This window comes from Macaca nemestrina, chromosome 18, assembly GCF_043159975.1.
Source record: "Macaca nemestrina isolate mMacNem1 chromosome 18, mMacNem.hap1, whole genome shotgun sequence".
NCBI lineage: Eukaryota > Metazoa > Chordata > Mammalia > Primates > Cercopithecidae > Macaca > Macaca nemestrina.
The window spans coordinates 69,183,406-69,200,067 of NC_092142.1; the positions used below are offsets into that span (position 1 = coordinate 69,183,406).

Here is a 16,662-nt window from a genome sequence, read left to right on the forward strand (position 1 = left end):
GTTTTTTTTGTTTGTTTGTTTGTTTTTTGTTTTTTTTTTGTTTTTTTTTTTTTTGAGACGGAGTCTCACTCTGTCACCCATGCTTGAGTGCAGTGGCGCGATCACGGCTCACTGCAGCCTTGATCTCCCAGGCTCAAGCGCGTCTCCCACCACAGCCTCCCAAGTAGCTGGGTGATAGGTGGCTATTAAAAAAAAATTTTTTTTAATGTTTTTAGAGACGGTGTTTGTCTATGTTGCTAGGGGTTGTCTCCAACTCCTGGGCTCATGTGATCCTCCTACCTTCAGCCTCTCAAAGTGCTGAGATTATAGGCGTGAGTCGTGGTGCCTGGCCTCACCAGCAAATTTAAATCGTAAAAGTTGCTGATGCTAGCTGTGTCTGCTTCCTTCCCTTCTCATTCTCTTCTTAACATAGTTGTCCGTCTTCTGTCCTCTCCACTCCTCTGAAACTCTAATGTCGCCAACAACCTCAGTGATTTCCACCCCAGTGGTTACTTCTATGTCTTCACGTTCCTCGATTTTTCAAGTGCTTTCCCTGTAGCTGACCACTTCCTCCTTCTTGAAACACTATTTGTCCCGTTGGCTTTTGTGACCTCACACTCCCGGTTCCCCTCCTACCTCGTTGGCTGTGGCTTCTTGGGCTTTTTTGTGGATCTTAGTCTTTTCTGCCTGACCTCTGAGTGTGAGGGAGCCTCTGGGGTCTTTTAACCTGTCACTTTTCCCTGGCTGATCTCATTCAGTCCCATGACTTTTCATCTGTATACTGACAGATTCCTGAAGGATTATCTAGCCCTGCCTTTTCCTCTGAGTTTCAGTCTCATATAACTGACTGCCTACACGGTACCTCCACTTTGATGTATAAGAGGTGTCTCAAACCTAACATGTCCCAAACCATTTTTGATCTCCCTCCCCCGCCTGACTTCTGCCCTGGAGTCTTCCCCATTTCCATTGCTTTATCTACTTGGCCCCTGAAGCCAAAGCTTAGGGATCCATTTCATCTGTTCTCCTCACTCTGCACTATCAATCCTTTAATAGGACCTGTCAGTTCCACCTCTGAAAGGGACTCTGAAAGTGTCCGAGTTTTCTCACCCGCACTGCTGCCTTTCTTGGATGATGGTCCAAGCCACTGTTATCTCCAGTCCAGGTCACTGTAAGCCTCTAAGCTGGCCTGATTCCTTTTTACTCGTGGATCTGTTTCTCCAATGATCTTTTGTTACTCCTCTGCATAAAACCTGCACAGTTTCTAACCTGGGCAGCATAGCAAGACCCTATCTCTAGAATAAATAGAAATAGTAGCTGGACATGGTGGTGTATACTTGTAGTTCCAGCTACTCAGAAGGCTGAGGTGGCAGAATTGCTTGCGCCCAAGAGGTTGAGGCTGCAGTGAGCCATAGTTGTGCCACCATACTCTAGCCTGGGTGACAGAGCAAGACCCTGTTTCAAAATAAAATAAACATTAAACTCTGTCATATTTAAAGTCCAGGCTCCTTCCCTGGGCTGTAAAAACCTGTGTGATCTGGCCCTGCTTGGCTGCCTCTGCAACTTCCCCTCACTCACTGTGCCACAGCCAACTCTGCCTTCTCTCGGTTCCTTGAAGCCGCCAGCCTTGTCCCTTCCTCAGAGGCTTTGCACGTGTTCTTCCTTCTCCCAGAGTGCCCTTCCCCCAGGTCTCTGCATGGCTTTCTCCTCTCCAGCCTTCAAGTTTTGACTTGAGGGTCACTTCTTTAGAGAAATCTCTCTTGACCATGCAAATAGAAAGTAGCTGCCCTCCGTGAGTTACTCTTTCTCACATCTTGCTGTTTTATTTTCTTCAGAGCATTTATCTATTTTAATATCGCTTCCTCATTTGTTTACTAGTTTTCCATTTCTCCTTTCTACGTTTAGGGAGTTGGGTTCTTTTGCGATTTGTTTACTGTTGTGTCTTCAGTATTTTCAGAAGTGTGCCTGGCGCGTATTAGGTAGTAAATAACTGGAAACGGTGAATGGGCCGGTGGACGATCCCAATGTTAGAAACCCGGGATTCACCCTGCTCTCCTGAGCTCCTGCTTTCTGTTCAGTAGCCAGGTGCTGTTCATTTTGTATTCTTGATTTTTCTGAGCTCTATCCCCCTTCCCATCTACTACCACTGCCTTGGTTTATTCCGTCAGCGTCTAGACAGTTTCCCAGTCTCTGGTCAAGGACTGATCCCTGCATGTATTTTTTTCCCCTCTTCCTCCAGGAAGAACAAATCAAACACTCTGTGTGCCACCATGATGTTCCCAGACCTACTTCCGTAGGACCCCTGAAGCTTTATTGCATATACCCTTTGCTGTGATCGCCTCTTCCTATTATATTATAATCCCCCTGGAGTCAGGGATCCCATCTTTCTGTTTCTGTTTCTCTTCTTTTCTTTTCTTTTCTTTTTTTTGAGACAGAGTCTTGCTCTGTTGCCCAGACTGGAGTGCAGTGGCACAATCTTAGCTCACTACAGCCTTGACCTCCCAGGGTCAAGTGATCCTCCCACCTCAGCCTCCCAAGTAGCTGGGATTACAGGCAGGTGCCACCCTGCCTGGCTAATTTTTGTATTTTTGATAGAGATGGAGTTTTGCTATGTTGGCCAGGCTGGTCTCGAACTCCTGAACTCAAGTGATCTGCCTGCCTCAGCCTCCCAAAGTGCTGGGATTACAGGCATGAGCCATTACACCTGGCCTGTTTTTTCATCCCAAATAATTAGCAGTGTGCCTGGCATGTAGTAGATGTCTGATAAATGTTTGAAAGAAGAGGATGAATGAATACAAATGAATGAGTTTGACTAAATGGGTCCACATAAAAACGGCTACAATAAAGCACAAACCTAAAATTTAGATGTAAAATTAGTGATGTCCAATTTGTGAATTTAAAAACAACTTTAAAATAAGGCTTACCCATGACAGTTAAACCTCAAAGACTAGTGATTGACAAACTTGTTTTTGAGGTCATCGTGTTCTTCATTCCAATGTCTGCAGTTCTTGCTCTTTATTTTTTTTTTTGAGATAATTTTATACATAAAAATAAAAGCCCAGCCATTCCCATATTTTTCTCATAGAGATACAAAAATAATGACTACTTAGGGCAAAGAACCCCATGCTATATACAAGGTTTAGAAAATCTTTTTTTAATCCCTTTGTATCTTTTTTTTTCTTTTAAATATGTTTCGCATATCTAAGCAATTTAGGAAAACTATGAACAAAACTGTTCACGCATCCTAGGACCCTAATCTAACCTCAGGAGATTCGAGTTTCATTCTTATTTTTGCTTCAATACTCACTCCATGTGCATCTTTTGTGTTTCTAAATATCGAAATCAGAATACATGTCCATATCTGTTAGTGAAATAGAGGAAGCTGTAACTGTATAGTATTTCCAGACAATGAATATACAGTAGATTTTGCATGTAATTTTTATCTCCTTCCATCAAGTGTAACAATATGTTGAATCTGCCATGGGCCTTTAAAGCTTCAATGTTGTGAAGAGCTCTGCATGAAATTTTAAAGAGACTGGACCTTTCGTCTGCACAGCAGCAGGACTCCTCGCTGTAGGGACAAGAAAGGAAGAGACAGACAGAACATTTCTGAAGTAATAGTGAAAAATAACAGCAGAAGCAATTATTTCATCAAAGGTTGATTTTTTCCCCCCTATTCTTTATATATATGTATTTTTTCAAATTTCTTAGCTGGAGATTGTCTACCTTGTTACCGTCCTCTCCTGGCATATGTTACATTTGTAGGTTTCACATGGTCAAAATGGGGGAGAAAATTCATAAATGGAAAGATGTTTATTTTAAGAAGTGATGTTATTGATGATTGCATTTGAATGTGTTTGCAAGGGATCTGCGAGTGGGGAAAGTTGCAAGTAACTAAATTTGGCACTCCCCGGTATCCTGAGTCTGTTTGCTTGGGGATACGAATGATGCGGATATGTTTTCTTCCTCACTTTGTTTTCTCCCTTTTCTCCCACAAACGTTAGCACAAACTTTGACTGCTGTGGCAAGGCAAGAGAATTTTCTCTCTCCATCTCCGTGGCTAATGCTTTTTTTGTTGTTTGTTTAATCTGGGGAGTTTGCTGCGCCCTCCTGGCTGTGGAGTCAGTTTGTACCACTTCTGTGAGATGGACGTTATCCTGCTGGCAAAGAGGATAACCAAATACAGAACCCCACCTTCTTTTTCCGTATTTTTTTTTTTTTTTTTGAGATGGAGACTTGCTCCGTTGCCGAGGCTGGTGTGCAGTGGCACGATCTTGGCTCACTGCAACCTCTGCCTCCTGGGTTCAAGCAATTCTTCTGCCTCAGCCTCCTGAATACCTGGGACTACAGGTGTGTGCCACCATGCCTGGCCAATTTTTGTATTTTTAGTAGAGACAGGGTTTCACCATGTTGGCTGAGCTGGTCTTGAACTCCTGACCTCAAATGATCCACCCGCCTCGGCCTCCCGAAATGCTGGGTTTACAGGCGTGAGCCACCACGCCTGGCCTTTTTCTGTAATTTTGATAAATCATCAAAATAAAATGCCTGGGCCTGCTCTGCTGTTTGCTTTTGTTTTGGATGACTTGCTTTAACCTCCCTCTTCCTCCATTTTCTTTCTCCTTTGCCTGATGTTGAGAGGATTGATAAAACACTGTTTGGGCTTGGAGGACTTTGGAGAAAACGCCCTCCCTCATGTTAGTTTCCTATCGGTGCTGCAACAGATTCCTACAGATTCAGTGGCCTAAAAGAACACAAATGTGTTCTCTTACAGTTCTGGAGGCCAGAAGTCTTATGGGGCTCAAGGTGTTGGCAGGGCTGTGTTCCTTCTGGGGAGGTCCCCGGGAGAATCGGTTTCCTTGTCTTTTCCAGCTTACAGAGACTGTGTTCCTTGGCTCGTGGCCTCTTCCCCATCTTCAGAGTGCATTGCTCCAGCCCCTGCTTCTATATCCCGTTCCCTTCTTCTTGAGATCTTTAATCATGTATGCAAAGTCTATTTTACCATGTAAGGGAGCGTATTCACAGGTTTTAGGGATTAAGACTGTGGACATCTTTGGGGGCACATTATTTGGCCTACCATTGTGCCCTTCAACTCTATACTAAATAAAATTTTTGTAATCTTCGTTCTATTTATTTCCATTTGTGGATGAACAGAGCATTCTATTCTCAAATGGCAGTGACAGTGAACTTCTGGTTCTTTGTGTTTTGAGATAGTGTCTCGCTCTCTGGTCCAGGCTGGATTGCAGTGGTGTGCTCACAGCTCACTGCAGCCTCAATTTCTCAGGCTGAAGCCATCCTCCCATCTCAGCCTCCCTAGTAGCTGGGACTACAGGCATATGCCACCATGCCCAGCTAATTAAAAAAATTTTTTTTGTAGGAATGGGATTGATCTCGCTATGTTGTCCAAGCTGGTCTTGAACTCCTGGGCTCAAGCAATCCTCCTGCATTGGCATCCTGAGCAGCTGGGACTACAGACATGCACCACTATGCCTGGATCATTTTTTGTGGAGACAGAGTCTTACTACATTTTCTAGGCTAGTCTCGAACTCCTGGGCTCAAACAGTCCCCTTGGCCTCCCAAAGTGCTGAGATGGCAGTTGTGAGCCACCATGCCAGGCTATGACAGGAGAACTTCTTAAATGCACATGAGAGAGGAGTTTTGTTTGCATCCTCTCCAAAGATTCCCCTGAGAGTCAAAACTGTGATCAGCTTCGGGGGAGCAAACTTCTTTCAGCGCTGGCTCCCTAAGCAACTGGGGCTGTTTTCTCTGTGCCTTTCAGAGGCTTATGGAGTTTTCAGGAAGTAGGTTTTTAGGATTCATCACTTCAGGCTCAGCCAGATGCTTGGAGATACACATATGTTATAATCTCAGCTTTTCTAAACTTCCCTCACTGGATGGAGATCTTTATTCTCTTCATCTTACATTTATTAAAGATCTCTCCTCATTTTTTTGGGTGATCCCCTCTCTCACCGACTGAGTGTGGCTTTAGGAAGATCTCCCTTCTCTGCCAAACGTACTCACTCCATCCTCTGTGTTCCCATGGCGTTTTGTGTTTTCTTTTATTGCAATCTCCATCTTTTATGATTGTGATTATTTGTTTCTGTGTCTCCTTCTAAAGCTTGAGGGCAGGAGTCTTGACTTATTTACCTTATTTTTTCATTCATTAGCACAGTGCTTGGCCCAGAGTAAACACTTAGTATGTATTTTTTCAACAAGTGAATTACTAAAATTTTTTTTTTTCTTTGAGACGGGTTCTCACTCTGTCACCCAGGCTGGAGTACAGTGGCCGGATCACAGCTCACTGCATCCTCGGCCTCTCAGGCTCAAGCCATCCTTCCACTCAGCCTCCCTAGTAGCTGGGACTACAGGCACGTGCTCCCACGCCTAGTTAACTTAAACATTTTTTTTTTTGTCGGAATGGGGTTTTGCCATGTTGCCCAGACTGGTCTTGAACTCCTGGGCTCAAGTGATCCTTCTGTTGAAATGGGAGTTCCCTGATCCCCCTCACAGGACATGTGACAGGAGTGTGGCTTGTCTGTTGGGTTGCCGTGGCTGCTCAAACCCCTTACGGGAGGGAGAGCACTCAGACAGACAGGTGCGGGAGCCCAATGGGGCGTGTGTTACAGTGTGCCCTTTTAGCCCTGCCGTCTGTGGACAGCTTGAGTGTTAACTAGCTCAGTGGACCCTCTGCCTTTCTGCCAAGGCACAGGGCCAGTGTGACAGCTTTCTGTATCCCGAGCTCTTCCGGCATCCCAGAAAAATCAGATCACACAGAGACTGGAAGGATGAATGTGGGGTTTTATTGAGTGGTGGACATGGCTTTCAGTGGGATGGATGGGGAGCCGGAAGTAGGGGATGGAGTGGGAAGTTGATCTTACCCTTGGAGCCTGGCCATCCAGCAGCCAAACCCCTCTCCGATAGCCCACAGCCAAACTCCTCCTGGTGTTCAGATGTTCCTCCTCTTCTCTCTTTCTCTGCTGTGTTGTTCTGCCATCTGTCTACTTGTCTCCTTGCCTGCTCGTCTGCTTGTGGAGCCTGGGGTTTGGGGTTTATATGGGTACAGGATAGGAGGTGTGGTGGTCAAAAGGCAGCCTTTTGGATGCAAAAACGGAAATGCCTGTCCTCATTTAGGGCCGTGGGTCTTCAGGCTTGAGGGTGGGGCCTTTGCCAGGGAACTGCCCTCTTCTAACCAGTGTTTCCCTGTCTCCTGTCCATATCACTGCCTCGGGCTCCCAGAATGCTTGGGCTTTCTCTTCTCCACACTGCTTTCCATCTGATCTTCATTCCTGTGTTTCTCTTGGGATAATATGTAAGCCAGCATTCCAGGAGGATTACTCTGTGCAAGCCTCAGTACCAAGCACTTTATGGGCATTTAATTCTCACCATACTCCTTTGTAGTTTCCCTTTTACATATAAAAATCCTGAGGTTTGGAGAGGTTACATAGTGATATGGTTTGGCTGTGTCCCCACCCAAATCTCAACTTGAATTGTATCTCCCAGAATTCCCACGTGTTGTCGGGGGGATCTAGGGGGAGGTAATTGAATCATGGGGGCCAGTCTTTCCCATGCTATTCTCGTGAAGTGAATAAGTCTCACAAGATCTAAGGGGCTTACCAGGGATTTCTGCTACACCATGTAAGAAGTGTCTTTTGCCTCCTGCCATTATTCCTAGGCCTCCCCAGCCATGTGGAACTCTAAGTCCAATTAAACCTCTTTTTCTTCCCAGTCTCGGTTATGTCTTTATGAGCAGCATGAAAACAGACTAATACATGTAGCCTTCCCCCAGACCACATAGCTAGAAAGGAGTAGCGCTAGGGTTTGAACTCACATGGCCTAGGTCTGGAGCTGTTTTGATAGCTACCTCTGCCTCCTGATCTGGGTCTCCATTCCAAAGGGATTATTCAGCATTTCCAGAAAATCCCACATTCTCTTTGTGTCTATCATAATGCTTAAAAGACCTCCCTCTATTTAGTGGGGTTAGGAGTGAGGGTTTGAATTATAAGGGCTCTTGTATGGTTATAAGTTAGACCCTTAAGAGAACTCTGGATGGAGCCACTCTGAGGAACTCGTTGGAAACTACTCCCAACCACATGTCTCCATCAGCCATAGCTCCGAATGTGTGGAATTGGTTTCCAAAGAATTCCAAGACTATTTCCAATAGTCATTACACAGCTGGGCATCAGCCATCCCTTGCTTCTACTTCACTGGTGTCCAGACACTTTTGTTTAAAGCTATGGTCCTCATTCTTCAAAAAAATTCACATGGAACCTCAATGTATAAAACAGATAAACGCGGACATGAATTTTCCAGAATTTTCCATCTCAGTGTATAAAACAGATAAACATGGACATGAATTTTCCATCTCAATGTATAAAGCAGATAAACGTGGACATGAATTTTCCATCAGTGTGCCTTACCAGAGTTATTCCACATCTCTTTCTCAATCGTAAAGACACAGCACTCTCCCTCCCACCTGCCTCCCCTAGTTCTTTTTCTTCTTTTTTTTTTTTGAGACGGAGTCTCACTCTGTCGCCCAGGCTGGAGTGCAGTGGCGCAATCTCAGCTCACTGCAAGCTCCGCCTCCCGGGTTCATGCCATTCTCCTGCCTCAGCCTCCCGAGTAGCTGGGACTACAGGCGCCCGCCACCATGCCCAGGTAATTTTTTGTGTTTTTAGTAGAGATGGGGTTTCACCATGTTAGCCAGGATGGTCTCAATCTCCTGACCTTGTGATCCGCCCGCCTCGGCTTCCCAGAGTGCTAGGATTACAGGCGTGAGCCACTGCCTGGATCTTACTCTGTCGCCCAGGCTGGAGTGCAGAGGCATAATCATAGCTCACAGCTCACTGCAGCCTTGACCTCCTGAGCTGAGGTGGTCCTCCCACCTCAGCTTACTGAGTAGCTGGGACTACAGGTGCATGCCACCATGCCCAGCTAATTTTTTGTATTTTTTTTTTTTTTTGGTAGAGATGAGGTTTTGCATATCGCTTAGGCTGGTCTCAAACTCCTAAGCTCAAGCAATTATGGAGTCTCACTCTTTCGCCCAGGCTGGAGTGCAGTGGCACAATCTCAGCTCACTGCAAGCTCTGCCTTCTGGGTTCATGCCGTTCTCCTGCCTCAGCCTCCCAAAGTGCTGGGATTACAGGTGTGAGCCACTGCACCTGGCCACCCTAGTTCTTTATGTGTTAACTCTGGGTTTATAGGGGAATCCACTGACCTGGGTTTGTGACGGATTTGTGGGAAACATGTTCTTCGACAATGCCTGTGTCAATCATGTAGACTGTATGAATTTGAAACAGGCCTAAGGTAGCAAGAGACAGTGGGAATATGGACTATAGATATTCCAAATAGGAAAAGAACTCACGTGGGGCTCATGGATGAGCTGTCCGTTTCTTAAGAGGCTTCTTGGGATGACATTACCTCAGTGAATCCACAGTCTAAGCACTGGCCTTTATCCTGGCAAGCTGGGAACTTCGATTTTTGTCTACACATCGTGTGGCTTAGTTGGCCTGGTGCTTGAGCCAGGGTCCCTGTTGCCCAGGAAGCATTTGCATCGGCACTATTACCATGTGCTTTTCTGAAGCTGTTGGCTCTGTACTTCCATGGCTAAGCAATATGATTTTTTAAATTGATTCATTGTACCCTGTTACACATAGAGCAAGGATATAGTCAAGTGTTGCCAACCCAGAAGCCTTTCTGTGTCTGTTAAGGGAGAGAGCATACTATGTTAGTTAAGAACATAGGCACTGGAATTAAACAGAACTGAGTTCAAATCCCTGGCACTGCCACCTAGAAGCTATGGAACCCTTGCCAATTTCTTGAACTCCTCTAACCTTATTTTTCCTTTCAATCATAATAAAAATAAGCAACCTTAGGGGCGTTGTGAAGATGAAGTGCGATACACGGTGTGAAAGTCCGCAGTGTTTGGCACAGGGAGGTTGCCTGGTAATTGGTAACTTCTAGCTTCATTGTGATGTAGGTGGCCTTTCATCTCTCTCCTCTGATCCAGTTTGTGCTGATTTTCAAGTTTAACTTTCAGGAGCTCATCTTATGTATCTTGATTCCAGATTCCAGGAGGAGGCTCCTCCAGGCTCCTGAGAGGCCACACACAGGGTCCCCAGCACAGCTTACTGCTTGGTGTCTTCTGTGCCACGGAGGAAGACATGTGGCAGGAGTACCCAGTGCTAATATGTGTTCATGTCTGTGGCAATGCTGACCATCCGGCTGGTTTGAACCAGGATAAAAGTGAAGACATCATCTGTGAAGACCCAACTCTTTCTTTGGCTCTTCTGTGGAATCCATCTTTGTTCTGCTGTCCTCTGCTGCCCAGGTATGTGCAGTATAAACAAGTTACACACATATCACATAAATCCATGCTTGTGAAAAATCCAAATAATGCATAAGCATATAAAATTTATTGTCTTCCTTTACTCTCCCAGTGCCCCTCAACCCATCCCATTTACTAATCATTATTAATAATACAAATACATAATTAGTAAATTAGTATTATTTTGGTGTGGATCATTCTAGACTTTTTTCTATGCATTTATACGCTTCTTTTAAAAAATGGTATTACACTATGCACATTTTTTGGCAAACTGCGTTATATTTTTTGAGACCAAGTCTCACTCTGTCACCCAGGCTGGTGTGCAATGGCGCGATCTTGGCTCACTGCAAGCTCCGCCTCCCAGGTTCAAGTGATTCTTCTGCCTCAGCCTCCTGAGTAGCTGGGATTACAGGCACCCATCACCATGCCTGGCTAATTTTTGTATTTTTAGTAGAGATGGGGTTTCACCATATTGGCTGGCAGACTGCCTTTTTAACTTAATGTTGCTTAATCTTTCATGTCAGCACATAAAATTCATCCTATTCTTTTTTTTTTTTGAGACAGGGTCTTGCTCTGTTGCTCAGGCTGGAGTGCAGTGGCACAATCACGGCTCACTGTAGCTTTGACGTCCAGGGCTCAACCAATCCTCCCACCTCAGCCTCCCAGATAGCTGGGACTGTGGGGATACACCATTACGCCTGGCTAATTTTTTCTATTTTTTGTAGTGATGAGGTTTTGCCATGTTGGCCAGGGTGGTCTCGAACTCCTGGACTCAAGTGATTCCCCTGCCGTGGCCTTCCAAAGTGCTAGGATTATAGGCATGAGCCACTGCTCCTCACCTCGTCACATTCTTTTACATTTTTGCATAGTTATCTGTATATAGATGAATCATTGTATACTATGAGAGTATTGATGGATACTTAGCTTTTCGGTTTTTAAATACTAAAAACAAGGTTTTGGTAAATATTTTTGGGTTACAAGCGATGTGCCTTTTAACATTTTGATAGATATTGCCCAACTGTCCCCCTGTAAGCCAGTTTATATTCCTATCCACAGTATGCAAGAAAGCCCATTTCCATATATACTCACAAATATTGTATCTTCTTTAGTCTTTTTACTCTTTAATAACTTTATGATAAAACACTTTATTTTAATTTGCATTTTGCTGATTATCTGTGAGATTAAGCATCTTTTCAGTTTTTTCATTGGTTCTTCTGAATACCATAAGTTTATATCTTTTTCTCAGTTTTCCTTTGCATCACAGGAGCTCTTTGTATATTATGGATTTTTAGTTTTTTTCTCTGTACTTTCTTCTAGACTGTCTTTTAATTAAAGCCTGGAAATATTCAGTTATGAGGTTATAGAACCTATATTAGCTTTCTATTTCTGCGTAATGAACCACCCCAAAATTCATAGCTTAAAAAAACAGCCCATTTAATTTAGCTCATAATATTGCAGGTTGACAATTTTGGCTGGGCTCGACTGGGTGGTTCTTCTTCTCTTTTTTTTCCCTTGAGACTGTGTCTTGCTCTGTCACCCAGGCTGGAGTGTGGTGGTGTGGTCCTCAGCTCACTGCAGCCTCCGCCTCCCAGGTTCAAGCAATTCTCCTGCCTCTACCTCCTGAGTAGCTGGGATTATAGGCATGTGCCACCACATCTGGCTAATTTTTGTATTTTTAGTAGAGATAGGGTTTCATCATGTTGGTAAGGCTGGTCTCAAACTCCTGACCTCAGGTGATACACCTACCTCAGTCTCCCAAAGTGCTGAGATTACAGGCATGAGCCACCGCGCCCGGCCAGATGGGTGGTTCTTCTATCTGGCCGGTGGGTGGGCCAAGCCTGGTTAATCTTGTCTGAGGTTGCTTGTGTACTTGTAGTTAACTGATAGATTGTGTGGGCTGACTGGTTTATCATAGCCACATGTGGGACAGCTGGGATGATTGGGACCTTTTTCCACATTGGCTCTGAAACTCTTTCAGCCCACTCTGTGTTTGTTCCCATGGTGAGCACAGAGTTCCACGAATTTGAGAATGGAAACTGTAGAGTCTCCTAAGGCCTCAGCTCAGGGTTGATATGGTTCCATTTGTGCACATTCTATTGGTCAAAGCAAGCCATGAGATCAGCCCAGATTAAAGGGGTGGGAAAATATACTCTACCTCTTGATGGGAGGAGCTTAAATATTACGAATATTTTTACAGTCTACAGCAGAAGTCCAATTCAGATTCATGTTTTCTTACTGATTTAATGCTTGCATTTGTGTTTGATGATTCTGCTCAAAAATATCTTTGGCAAGGCCAGGTGAAGATATGAATAGTAGGAGAGTAGAAGTCTGTGTACAAATAATATTTTTCCATGGCAGAATGCATATTAACTTTTTAGAAAACCTTTCTTTTCATTCTGTTTCAAATAGGGTGGTTAGGAACATGATGTCTGGATTTCCTTTTTTTTTTTTTTAATTTCTTTTATTTTTTATTTTTTATTTTTTTAGTCTAAGCTCAATGCAGTCTCTGCCTCGCATGCTCAAGTGGTCTTCCCACTTCAGCCTCCCAAGTAGCTGGGACTACAGCTGTGTGCCACCACACCCTGCTAATTTTTGTATTTTTAGTAGAGATGGGGTTTTGCTGTCACTCAGGCTGGTCTTGAACTCCTAGACTCAAGTGATCCACCTGCCTTGGCCTCCCGAAGTGCTGGGATTACAGGCATGAACAACTGTGCCCAACCTGATGTCTGGATTTCTAGATTGGTCAAAATGACTTATGTTAATCCTGTTCCCCTGTCCCCATCCCCTCATTTTAAACATAATGAAAGGGTGTTGGGATGTGGTTATTCAATTGTAGTAATAAATGCTATGATCATTAATGCAAAGTATTAGACTAAAAATTTATACATGAGAATTTTCCAATTTAAAAAAGCCAACTTCTAGTCTTGATTTCTTGTGTTAATCTTTATTTTCAAGTTAGTTGATGTTGCTTGCAATTTCTGGTTTAAATGGTTAGTATAAACTCTTCTTACCTAATTCTGGCCTTGTAGGAACAGTCCTAGGAATTCCATCAATTCTTGTTTTTACTATGTGGAGTAAACGGTGGTGGCCAATGAGTCCTTTGTCTAAGCTCCTCTCCCTTCTAGCGATCATGAGGCTTCTCAGTTCATACAATAGGTGTGAAGCTTAAGAATAGACTTATAGACCTGCCGGTTCATGTTTTCGTTTATAAATTTATGGTCTTTTGGGCAAACCTTTAACTCAGAATGAAGCATGAGTAATGTCTGGGTGTAACCTAAAATATTTTTATACAAAGATGGTACTTTTTTGAAAATGCAAGGTTATTTACTATTGTCCTCAGTTCTTTCTTAAGGAACAGAGGCACCTTGAAAATTTGATATATTTATACATAAAAGCCTGATTTCCTTTGATTCTTGTACATGTACAAAATGATGCTAATTAAAAGAAATATGCTGTTCAATAAAGGAACAGTGTATGATGAGGGAGCCGTCCGTGAATGCTGGAGCCAGAATCTTGTTTGAATTAAGAGGATGTCTGCTAAGTTAAGGCACCCCATGGAGATGTATAAGGCCAGAGCTTCCAGCAGTCCATACTGTCTTTATTGAGAGACATATTTATATCTTCCAGACTAGTAATTAATCACTCAGTGGGGTTTTCTTGGGGGGGAGTCGTGCACTCACAGAGAATCTTTTTGTACTGCCAGGAACCACAAAGCATGGGCACAATTAAAATGCTGATTCAATTTATTATATTGAAGCATGGAACAGGAATGTTTAAATGATGTTGACAGGGCCAGAATTTCAAACCACCTTTTTAAAAATAGAAAACAAATGCCTGTCCCCTTAAATTAAATTATATTAATAACATGTCTCTTATAAGTTGCTTGGAAGCAAAATAAAGCTCTTGACATTAATTAAAATTTGAAGATGTATCATTTGTTGTTAATGTGCAGTCTTTGTTAGGGGAAATACATTTCAGAGTGATCTATTTGTGAAAATTAAATGGGGAAAATTGCCTATTGAGCACATGTCGGTTAATGAGGCTGCTTTTCTTAGAAATATGGATTCTTAAGTAACTAAAATGTTTTTATACTCCAATAATGGTTTCTATTTTTGATCCTCTCAAAAATTGTCTGTTACTCGAATTTTGATATTTCCACACAGAAATCTATTGTCAGGGGGCTTGTAAGCTTTGAAAACCAGGAAGGCCTTCATATATTTTGGGGTGTTGGGTAACATACATTTGCAATGAGAATTTCATCTGAAATTGATGTGGTTAGGCACATGGACCTCTTCCAAATACCTCAGCAGGACCAGGAGCCGAAGGGCCCCATTAGCAACCTTTAACTAGCTCTCCTCTAATGAAGGCGATGTTCTATGTTTTGAAACTACACGTTTCTGGTTTCACACGAACTAGAAAGTGCCATGAGATAATGGGATAGCTGTTGCCTTGCTGTACCCCAGCGACGGGAGGTAATAGAGTCACCTCTGTTGAGGACCTCAGATGCAAATAATATTCTGAAAATGTATACATCTCCAGGGTCATGAAGGAAAGGCTGTTTTTCACCCTGGTAGTGGGTTTTATTTTCTTTTGGTGTTGGCACAAATGCATTTGACTTGGGGTTTCAAAGTTGATATCTAACAGAACTCTTAGACAATGTTAAAAGAATGTGTTCTTCAGTGGATGCAATAAAAATCCCATCAATGATGCATGTTGTCCGTCACCCCCTTCCTCCCATCTTCGTGGACCTTGATAGTCTAACTATGGCATGGAAACGAACTAACCTCTGTTGGCCTTGAGAATTCAGAGATAGAAGTGCAGATGGAGTGGAAGAACAGAGTCATTTATCTACGTGTGTCTTTCCACTGATTAAAATTAAAACAGCCACAGTGAAGTCAATATTTATTTTTATGAACTTTTATGTGGTATGAGTTTTCTTTTGGGAAATGTACCTGTTTTTGTGGAAAAATTCTTGTGACTTAGGTAGTAAACAACAACATTGTTGATGTTGTAAGAATTGTTTTTCTCTCCTCCCTTTACTCATTCCCCTGCATCCATTTAATCACCAATTCCTGTGGCTTCTACTCTTTGATATCTTAATGTTACACTTCCCTTCCCCCTTCCTGACCCCAAGGGCACCTTAACTCCAGTCACCACAAACACTGATTTATTCATCTTCTGTGTTAGAGGGCATGAGTCACATCTGATTTGACATGGCCAGTGTGTGGCATATAGTAGGTGATCAGTATATATTCAATGTATTAATGAAGGTTTCTGTATAAATCATTTAATTCATTCATTCTCAGTGGGGCAGAGGGATGGGTATGTGTGTCACTTCCCCACTACCTCAGCATTTGGCAGCATCTGGAGACACTTTTGGCTGTTACAGCTGAACTGGGGAGTGTGTGTGTGTGTGTGTGTGTGCACGTGCGCGCGCGCATGCGTGTGCATGCATGCTACTGGCATTGTGAGTAGAGGCTGGACCTGTTGCTAAACATCGTACAGAGCACAGAATCACAACAAAGAATTATCTGACCCCAAACAGCAACAGTGCCAAGTTCAGGGAACTCTGCTCTAATTTGATTTCAAAATATCTCTTTTGAATAGATAAACAGGTAGCAGAAGTTTCTTTACTCTAGATATGAGAAAACACACTAGGAGAGATTAAATGCCCTATCCAAGTCCACCCAGCCTAAGGTAGTCACAGAACCAGGAATTCAACCCTAGGCCCTTGATTCCAAATCTAGATAATAACTAGACTATTTCAATCACTAAGATGATTATTGTGATTTTAAAATGGTATCTGAACAATTGCCTTGTATTTGAGCCTTGGAAGGCTGTCCATACTCTACCCAAAAGTGATATATATAGGAATTAAGGCAGAAAATATTTTGTATGTGTATTTGAAAGATATATCCAAGAGACATTCCTTTAGATCTTGTATAAACGATTTGAATCTGCCAGGCTTACATTTTTCTACACAGAGTAAATTTCTTCAGTGAAGTGAGTCAGCTCATCCATGATCCCATTGACACAGTTCTGAAAGATTAACATTATTAAATATTTTTGTATTATTAAAATTGAAGCCTGAAATGTCTGAATTGACCATTAGATATTTGAGTGAATGCCTAATTAATTTTTAACGCAGTACTTATTTACATTCTGGGAACAGTACATGGAGCACAGCTGCTTCGAGTGCATGAATCTGTTTAGCACCTGAGTCATACATTTGAAATAAAACTATTGTGTGTCTGTGCCTGTGCCTAGACCACTGTATATTGTCGGGCCATTGCCTTTCTAGAAATAGCAATAGAGATGGATGAGAGAAGATGCAGATTTGGGTAATTAAGTTAGTCAAGGGAAAA

General features: G+C 43.0%; 2 long non-coding RNA genes across 4 annotated transcripts in view; one reads left to right on the forward strand and one right to left on the reverse strand.

Moving 5' to 3' along the window:
- Positions 1-3,412: 3,412 nt before the first annotated feature.
- LOC105491343 (uncharacterized) lies at positions 3,413-9,905 on the reverse strand. Of its 2 annotated transcripts, XR_011616182.1 has the most exons (4): positions 9,841-9,905; positions 9,335-9,672; positions 6,852-7,008; positions 3,413-3,547 (listed from the first exon to the last, which is right to left on the reverse strand). It is a non-coding gene; the product is annotated as an uncharacterized lncRNA (long non-coding RNA). The 2 variants fall into 2 exon arrangements; XR_011616181.1 differs by lacking the exon at positions 6,852-7,008 and having other exon boundaries at positions 9,841-9,904.
- Positions 9,906-9,993: 88 nt separating this feature from the next.
- LOC105491344 (uncharacterized) overlaps positions 9,994-16,662 on the forward strand; it is a 240,515-nt gene continuing 233,846 nt past the window's right edge. For both annotated transcript variants that reach the window (XR_011616185.1, XR_011616183.1), the window contains exon 1: positions 9,994-10,300. This is a non-coding gene — a long non-coding RNA (uncharacterized lncRNA). The remainder of the gene's footprint in view (positions 10,301-16,662) is intronic.